The following is a 10,282-nucleotide window of genomic DNA, read 5'->3' as shown; positions in this document are numbered from 1 at the left end:
GATCCAGGAATGTGTTCATCGTTTTAGCACCGTGGCATGTGGAGTTGTCGGAAGAGCTTCGAGAATTTGCGGGACACCAACTCAACACGGGCACAGTGAAACCGCTGTCACATCGACACCGTTTGTCCTGGGTTTTAAGCAGCCACAGCAAAAGGCTGCTATTGTTGTTTCTTATCAGGCCTTCTTGAACGCCTGCCTCACCCCAGCTCACCCTACCCACCATCCGCTTAACCCCGCGACTCTGCTGCAAACACCCCCCCCCCCCACGCTACCCAGCAATGCGTCTTTCCACGCGTGAAATCTCTGGGAAGGTCGCGTTCCCTCATTGGGGAGAGGGCTGGTGCGATTCCAAAGGCAAGGCAGGGGCAAAGGGGGCACAACGAGAGGGGCCTCACCTCGAGTCAAGGGGATAAACACTCCGGCACTGTTTGCTATTGGCGTAGTCGCGAGGCTGTGTATGGGGGATACCGAGAGAGAATACAAGGGGTTCATGCATTCGCCATTCAAACCGCCCGGTCTCTTGGCGATCGGCCAATCGACTCAAAAGTGCACACTGCTTCGGTTTTGTAAAGGTGAGTATTGTATATAGGCTCCAAAAGACTAATGGGGCATTTGCTGCCAGCGAGACATTTTTTTTATTTTCTCAATTTGTGTGTGTGGATTGAGCGTGTCACAGTCGATGCCACACACGTACGGTAGCATTCTGCGGGGTTTACTATGCTCAACGAAGGCAGTGTGAAAGCGCTGCTTTCTGTCTCTTCAAGCAATTATTCGATTTTTGGCTCTGTGAAACTGCAGTTGAACTGCTGTGGGGAAAAGCTTTTGATAAACGGAGTGTACGTAAAGCTATTAACTATGGGAAAGAGTATGAGAAAGTGCCGTATTTAGACGTTTGGTAAAGCTATAAATAAGGCAAAGATCCCCCGTGTAGCCTTAACAAACTGTTGGGGCAAGTGCTGTTAGCGAGCACCTATGAAGGCCAACCAGGCACGCGAGGGGGTGGGTGCCCAGCACCACGCCCGACCGCCTTTGTCTCCCTCGTGGCAATGTTTACACACCGCACCAGGTACTCATTTGAGGCTGAGTCGACCTAGGGGAGGCCCAGGACCGGTTCAGATCGCCGGGTTCATAGTGCAGCGCGCTAACCGCTGCACCACCGCTCCCCACCATACACCACCCTCCCACCTGTGTGCCGTGACCTGCATCCCTGACGCTCATCGCAGCGAGGTGCCAGGGAGTCCCAGGAGATTGTCAACGTCTCGGCTGCGATTCTTTATAACGCTTCTATTAAGTTCTGTAGAAGATCACTCGAGGTTTTCAGTAAAAAAAAAACGACTTCATAAGTAAGTGAGCAATTTGTTGTCAGTCAACCACACAGTTTCACCTGCTGTCGACTTTTTATTATTTTGTGATGGATTACACTTTAATGGTCAGCGAATATTTTAATTCGCTTGTCATGTGGTGTCCTGCTATATGGTGGTGGTGGTAAAGATTACCGATTTGTTTTGGCAAACAGTTTAACTTTTAACTTTCACATAACCACAACATTCAAGCCTACAGTTAAATTTGGTGTCAAATGAAAAGGACAATGCTTTAACAACGGACAATACATATATAGACACCGTATATATGTAAATAATATACGCTCCGTTGAACAGAAAGGATTTTTTTTTCTCTCCACATTTTGGAGTTTCCAAAGAGTTCAGCTCCTGGAGAAGCTCCCAGCAGGTGGAGAAAAACGTCGGATATCGTGCCGAACAGCACCTAGTCCGACCTACAAACGCATCGGCGACCGCAAGTGTGAAACACACACACCGATACTCTTTGCACGTGATATACAACAAAGCACAAAGGGCCCTTCCAGAATGTTATATTTGCCTGCGTGGGATTAGGGCCTTCCTCTTTTGCACGGTTTAATAGCAGATTAAAGATGTAATGTTAGATTTGTTTTCCGCTCAATTGTCTGGTTCAGAAGCAGAGTAGGTCTCGTCAATTCCTCCTCCAAAGGAGTGAACAGGATGCGGTCGATGGCAGTGGCGGCTCCTGCAAAATCTCTCAGGGGGGGCAAATGGCTGGATGATTGATAAGGATAAGGTCCACCCATGCAATGGATAAATTAACAGCTTAAGCATGTAAAGGCAACTTCACTTCTTTAATATTAATGAAAAATAAAGTGACTCTTACAATACATCTTGTTTGTTTCTATACTCACTATTAATACAATCCACTCAAGTTTATTTTATTAAAGATTCCACTAGGTGGCGACAAATTATATTGTTGGATGAAACGTGCTTACGTATGATGACGTAAGCACGTTAGGGCGAGCCCTCCCGGAAGCCATAGAGAATGCATTGGAGCGCCCGCCGTTCGAAAAAAAACATCTTTGAATGTAAGTCTATGGGGCCACTCGGGGCGATTCTCAGCCGGAGTGAAATCGCCCAAAAAGAGGCGGTACTCCACAGAACGTGACATGACGCTGATTGGACTATATCCAGAGGCACAGTAACGGCGAGCGTAACTCTGTGGTTGAATGACATTGGTGGTGCGTCGCCCAATCGCCCTAATGAAGAAACCGCCCCTGGTCGATGGTTTGGGATTTTTGGCCGCACTCGCAGCACGCCGAATCATCGATGCGCCGTTTGTGGCATAAGGTGGCCCCCATCAGCTACACGGCCCGGTGCTGACCCGGTTCACGGTCGACCATTGGCGGCGTGGAAGGTTGAAACCGGGAGGTTCGATGGTCGGGCCCTGTATGAGATTCTAGATTTGAAGCTTTCGTGACTGCAAGGAATCATACTCTTAGTTCTTTCGGTAAAGTCACGAAAATAAAAAAATGAAATTAAAATTAATAAAATTAATATTTTTTTTATTCTTATTAATTTTACCGAAAGAACTAAGAGTGCCTGTATGAGATGTTTATTTTTTGACGTCGGCCAAAGTCCAGACTTGCGTCCGTCTCTCACCTTCATTTGTATTTGTGCCCGTGGTGTGAGGCTGCTGCTGCTGCTGTGATCCAGAAGGGGTGGCGCTGGGTTTATTTCCCGATGTATCGGTAGGTTCTGGTTTTTACGAGAATATCGCGGCCTTCACCCGAGAGCACTGCCAGCGGCCTAGGAAGCAACGCGTTTCATTTGAAGGGGCGTCAGCAATCCGCTGCGCGTTTTAAAGCTCGCGATTAAATGTGATCCTGCGCAGAACCTCGGAGGGCGCGGCGGCGGTGGCGGCTTTTGCTTGTGGCGCCAATAAAGACACGGGGGAAAAAAGGTTCAGAACGAATTGTCCAAGTATCCTTTTGTATGTGTCACTGGTAATAAGGCACGCCGACTTTGAACGCTTGCAGACGTATTGTTTTGTAACCGGACCAATGTATTTTTTTTTCGCAACAGTGCCCCCCCCCCCTAAAAAAAAGGGTCACCTGAATTACGGATTCAAAACATATGCGGGCCGCCCTCTGGCTACTTACTCTCTCTGTGCCCGAGGTTGGCATTCGTTCCCATAGAGAACACTGTCATAATACAATATATATCCGTAATGAAACCCACACGCTTGAATCAAACAAAAAATGTACCTCTTTTATCGTTATTTCGTTTCGAAATGTTGTGTCCGTTGAAATATAACTCCTTTATACCATACGCGTGGACATGTTGAGTCCATTTTTGACAGTCCACTGCTGGATGAGGCGTCCTACCTCCCCCAGTCAATGCATTGTGGGGTTATTTGTCCATACCTCACCACGCTGGTCAGTGTGGAGTACATGAAAGTTGAGAACATAGATGTGGAAGCATAGGAGTACAGACAAACATTGCACTTTTTTCTGCACTGCACATCACGTAGCCACGGCAGCCTTTTGAAAAACTGCATGGTGGTGTCTTCTTGGTTCTTTCTCTAAAGTGACGTATAAGGGAAATAATAAAGTAATAAAAATAAAACATAATAAACAACATAATAAACATAATAAAATAATTAAGGGAAAGAATAAAATAATAAAAATAAACCATAATAAAATAATTATTTTTTTTCCCTTCTACGTGACTTTACCGAAAGAACCAAGAAGATGAATCCCTGCAGCCACGAAAGCTTTAAATCGAAATGTAAATCTAAATTGCATGGTGGTGATCACCCGTCCACTATCCAGGCTCAACCCTGTTGAGCTTCCCAAGATCTGATGAGATCCGGCGCAAGTTGGGCAATTTGATTCACAGGCCCTGAATGCAACGGCGATTGAAAAATACAACTTATGATTGGAAACAATGTTAAAGTGAATACCAAAGCGTCACTTGAACATTTTCAGGACGGAGATGTTTTCCAACCGCACTACATCAACCTACTATGGCGTTTTAAGCAGCGTGAAAATTAAACAACAATTCATCTCAGAAGCCCACAGGGGAAAGCAAGGAACACTGTGAAACCCTCCCCAAATGATGAAAAATAAGAATAGGTTTTACGCTTTTCTGGCAATAAAACAGGAGTTAAGATGTTCAAAGACCAAGTAGATACATTTTGCAAGGCATTAAGTCTGCATTAACCACACATACTTGTGGTGAACATGCAAACAAACATGCTTTGACAATAGATAGCATTGTCTTTGAAACTGATTGGCCTACACCAGAGACAGCCTTCTTCATGGCCGAGTATCACCACCAGTGTCAAAGCAGAGAACAACGCCAAAGGCGAACAGCACAAAGACAATGCACGGATCAGAGCATTCATAGCTCGGTTCAAGCAGCTATAAACCTCCCAAAAGGCTTCCTCAACCAATGCAAATATCATTGTAATCCAGTGGTGGTGCTGGCTCGTTGTGAGACGACAGACGAGATATAACGTAGACAAGAGATGGAGGTGTCATGATATGAGGGGAGAGAGATGTCTAAGTATGTTCAATAGGATTTTAATTTGAGCTGATATTTGGTTAGCCCAAATGTATATTTTCATGAATTCGGGACCCCTTTAGCCGATTGGGGCCCTAAACATTTGCTTAGTTTGCTTAGTCCTCACACATGGCCTGTTGCAGCCCTTCCATAATTAATCAATCATATCAAGGGTCTATTAAATTTAAACGCATTAGCCCTTATCAAAATAGAATCACGTTTCTTTAATGCATACCACCGATTATGCTGCATACCTTGCAATTGATCAAATACATATCCAATTCAATGTGTTTCAAACCATTAGCCGGATCTTTAATAAATATGCCTACAAACTATGAATGCTGTGCAGTAGCATATATCATAATTAATATATCACGTGTACAGTATTAATACGCTCCATGTGTTAGATTATAGCAGGGAAATTAGGGAGAACATAGCGCATAATTTACACAGAACAGATTGCTTTCTGCAGTCTCAATCAAAGATCTAAGATTTATCCTTCCCTGTCTGGCCTGCATGCAATTATGAAAGAATTTGTGGGCATTTCCCAGGCAGGGTCGGGAGGAATGCAGGAGGAGGTTTAGAATCTGCTGTGGCAAATGCAGACGGCTCAAAAGGCCTACATCTCTCTACTTGACTGGCACATCGGTCAAAAAGGGCAGCCCATACATTTTCAACTTCATAAAATCCATCTGGCTATGACCAAATCACGTGGTATGTGCCCAATATCGTGGGATCTTGAAAGCTTCTTGGTTCTTTCGGTGAAGTCACGTAGAAGGGAAATAATAAATAATAAAAATAAAACATAATAAAATAATTCTCACGACGTTTCGGCTACAACGCAAGCAGCCGTCCTCTTCACCTGAGGACGGCTACCGAAAGAACCAAGATTCATCTTCTTGGCTCTTTCGGTAAAGTCACGTAGAATGGAAATAATAAAATAATAAATAATAAAAATAAAACATAAGAAACACAAACAAATAGATTTAAAAAAAATTGTTCCCGTATTGAAATGGCTGTACGCCGTATGGATCTGCAAACCAAAGGTCGCAAACGGGTTTTGATTCCTTACCCGTACCCGTACCCGGCCGCACCAGGGTCGCAAACGGGTACCCGTACCCGGCCGAACCCGTACCCTACCCGTACCCGGCCGGGTACGGGTAGGGTACGGGTATCGGGTACCTGATTGCGACCTCTGGGATGAAGCCATGTTGCAGGCGCGGGTGGGTTGATTCTAGGAACTTGAATTTTGAGAAGAGACAAGACAAGACTCACGGCCTACCCGGTCGCACCAGGGTCGCAAACGGGTACCCGTACCCATACCCGGCCGGATACGGGTAGCCGGGTATCGGGTAGGGTACGGGTATCGGGTACCCGGTTGCGACCTCTGCTGCAAACTCAATTACCCTGTACAAGAATACGGGGTAAATCGTGTGGGTTGACAGGTATGATTACATCCCTCTCCTGTTAGGTCCACATCGTGATGCAGAGCTCACAGCGGACATTGATTCTTGAGCAATGGTCCCTCTTGATTTATGCGTCTTGAAGAAGGGGCATTGGTCCATTAAAATGTACGAAAGAGTAAACATACACACACAGTAATAGGTAACGTTTGGTTGGCCCTTCCCGAGGGCCATTGCCTAAAACGTTACTCAATATTTATAACATTCAAACACATTTGCCAATAACACTGTGGCCTTCAAAGAAAAATATATAATAGGGCTAACAAAACGTTACCTATTACTGTGTGCACGTTTTCCTCTTTAGTACATTTTAATTGACGACCGTGCACAATCGTTGTTATTTGTGCTTGGGCACCACTGCTAATGCAGTATTACAAAAACAAACATCTTTTTATATTTTTTATGTGGGTACACGGGGCTGTGCAGGCCAGTCCATTGCCAGCTCATGGCCAGCGTGGGCCCTTGGGTGGATTGTGGAAATGAGGGATCTGTCTCCTTAGCGCTGGCGTTTGTTGACTCAACAACAAGCGCCAGTTGTTACCAATTACCAAACTGTGATGTGCATGGCCAGGAATGGAACCTAGGTTGCTGGGATTGTAACACTATACATGCTTGCCGCAAGCCACAACACACAAACACACAGCATGCAGAGAGCAACTGTATCGTCTCCAGCTACAGATTAACATGACCTGCCTTCCCAATGCCGTTCATTTAAATAATGTCTGCACCAGTTTAAGCTGTACAACGGTGAATGTGAATGGCAATACGGCAAAACATATTTTCAGGCTGTTTTTATTCCACTGCCAATGCAGTCCATGTACTGTAGCACAATGTGAAATCTCTTAGCGAATGGATTGCAAGTACAGTATTTCAAACACTGCCCATTGTTTAGACCCTTTGTCAGGAGGGCCCTGCTACATTGTGATGTTTAGCCAATTCCACGAACGAATGGTTGTGGCATGTCGGATGCAGGTGGGGCGCTCAGAGAGAGTTTGCACACAAACGAATAGACGCACACACTGACAATTCAATCTACCCGCTGTGCTGCCATCTGCTGGCCACCTCGCTCGCCCAGCGGGTTTGCCAGCTTCACAAATTCGTGTATCAACCTCAACTAGCATAGATACGTTTCCTGAACACGCAGGTTTTTGCGACCAATATCCATATAATAACCCAACCGGTAACGGATATCGATTGTCATTTATAATGCATTCGTTAACCCCCTGGCCCTCTGGCCTTCGCACCTGATTAGCTCACAAGTGACATCACTTTTATCCCCTCTACTTAAGACCGAAACAGGATTTGTCCACAGTTCTGGCTGTCGCCTGATGAAGCTGGTTGCAATTACCGGCCAAACGTCACACTCGAATTGCATGTTGTTGTGTGTTTACTCTCCAACACACCGATGTGCTGAACGAGGAACTAATTGGCATGTTTTGTTTAAGTGACAAACCTTTACTAAATGGATGTGTCGGGTGATGGCGGGTTTAACGACACATTTATATTTACGCAATCTTACCCGAAAAACTGCTATTGTAGAGAGCGTCTTGTTTCGAACATTGAGAAATTAAAAACAATGTACATGATTTCTATTTCGATTTAAAGCTTTCGTGACTGCAGGGATTCATCTTCTTGGTTCTTTCGGTAAAGTCACGTAGAATGGAAATAATAAAACATTATTTCCATTCTACGTGACTTTACCGAAAGAACCAAGAAGATGATTTCTATTGATATTTGCTCTAAAAAAGTCCACAATTGTATCACACGTTCTGAAACACACCTTCACTGCTTATGACCGACAGAAATCACTGGTCAGCGATGTGCTAAAAAAAAATGTTTTCCTGTGCTTCAGACGTCACAAGGGTAGCGGCACTACTGGTCAGCGAGCCCAAACGAGTGATTGCAATTGTGCAATTCTATGGCTCGAGCGTGTTGGCTTTACTTGGACCCTAGGTCTCGAAGTGGCCAACTGCCAGTATTGTCCCACCAAGGCAAACCTTGGAGGTGATTGTGACATCTTACAGAGCCACAACTGTGGCGTGTGCTTTGGTCGCAGTTAAAATAAAGATCTCGGATGATTGATTGAAGTAAAATTTGTGTGTCACTAAGACAAAGGCACTTAACGAAACGTGATACAAATCCCAAAGGGAAATCGTGTTATTTTATAACTACAAAAAGACATTCAAACAGATAAACCCATGTCCAATGGAAGTCTATGCATTATGGCCCTATTTAAATGTAGGAAACATTTATCTGCCCTCCTATGTCCCGCTATTCCTGTGATCGACGTTCCCAAATCCATAATGGATCTTCCTGGTATCTACTCGCATTACCAGTGGATAAGTCGAGTCACCTGGAAGTGCCAATTTGTCCTAAAAGCAGGACGAACATTGACGCTGATGACAATGATGACGACGACGATGATGATGATGAGTCACCTAAATTGGTCACCACAGCCACTAACTGCAACCCAGCATGCGTGCTTGAGCACCCTGGACAGTTTCCAGCAAGTTCTCCCGATATTATTCCTATTTTAGTGTAGACTTCAACTGACAAATATAACGGCAACAGGGGTGGTCTCGTGCAAGCATCTCACGTGTTCCGATTACTCCACACGAAAGCGTGGACACGAGGAGTGATCAGAAAGCTTCGGCAAAATTCATCCCGAATCACCCTTGTTTATTGCACGTAATATATCGGCGCGGATAAGAGGATCTGTTCCAAATTTTAGTTTTATATTTGTATTATTTTATTATTTCCCTTCTACGTGACTTTACCGAAAGAACCAAGAATATAGGATAAGAGGATCTGTTCCAAATTTTAGTTTTATATTTGTATTATTGTATTATTTCCCTTCTACGTGACTTTACCGAAAGAACCAAGAATATAGGATAAGAGGATCTGTTCCAAATTTTAGTTTTATATTTGTATTATTTTATTATTTCCCTTCTACGTGACTTTACCGAAAGAACCAAGAATATAGGATCTGTTCCGTCCACGAACTGTATTGTGGGAAATGATGACTGGATAACGTTCAATGTGATCATCACGACGTCGGAACCGATTCTCCGGCCCCACCCCCCCCCCTAATTCAACCAATCCCCCTTCCGTTTCTGAGCCACTCGCTCTCTGGCCGAGTCACCTGCTGTAAATCACTTAACAATCCGGAACCAATTAAGTTTCAAATTCTACTGCACCTCCAACGGTTGGCTACGTACGGTGTGAAATAAGTTCACACACACACATACATGCATTGCTTACAATGAGTGTTCTTTTTAACCACAAAGACAACACCTCAAAACGATGGCCATCATCCCAGAGCCTTATTTTGTCCGTGATACCCATCTATTTGCCCGACATGGACGTACCCCCTCACATTTTGAAATATTAACAAGAAGAACCGCTCCAACCCGAGCAGGTGTTTGTTGTGACTCAGAATCTTAATTTAGACTGGAGGAATCCGATGAGCTATGAAGCTCTTTTTTTATCAGATGTCCAGTCATTTAGCATCCCATCTGGCATGAGAATTAAGATTGAGGAAGGGCCCTTAATGTTTGTGCATTCGTCCATGTGTAATGACAGTAGAGTCAACCTGCGGTGTGACTGGACTAATGGCCACGGGAGATAATGTCAGAGGAGTCAGCCTGTGGTGCGAATGGACTGGTGGCCACGGGAGGTAATGACAGGGGAGTCAGCCTGCATTACGAATGGACTGGTGGCCACGGGAGGTAATGACAGGGGAGTCAGCCTGCGGTGCGAATGGACTAGTGGCCACGGGAGGTAATGACAGGGGAGTCAGCCTGCGGTGCGAATGGACTAGTGGCCACGGGAGGTAATGACAGGGGAGTCAGCCTGCGGTGCGAGTGGACTGGTGGCCACGGGAGGTAATGACAGGGGAGTCAGCCTGCGGTGCGAATGGACTGGTGGCCACCGGAGGTAATGACAAGGGAG

This window comes from Lethenteron reissneri, chromosome 15 (assembly GCF_015708825.2).
Source record: "Lethenteron reissneri isolate LAM-NWPU_2019-01 chromosome 15, ASM1570882v1, whole genome shotgun sequence".
NCBI classification, from domain to species: domain Eukaryota; kingdom Metazoa; phylum Chordata; class Hyperoartia; order Petromyzontiformes; family Petromyzontidae; genus Lethenteron; species Lethenteron reissneri.
Note: the sequence above shows the minus strand (reverse complement) of the source record.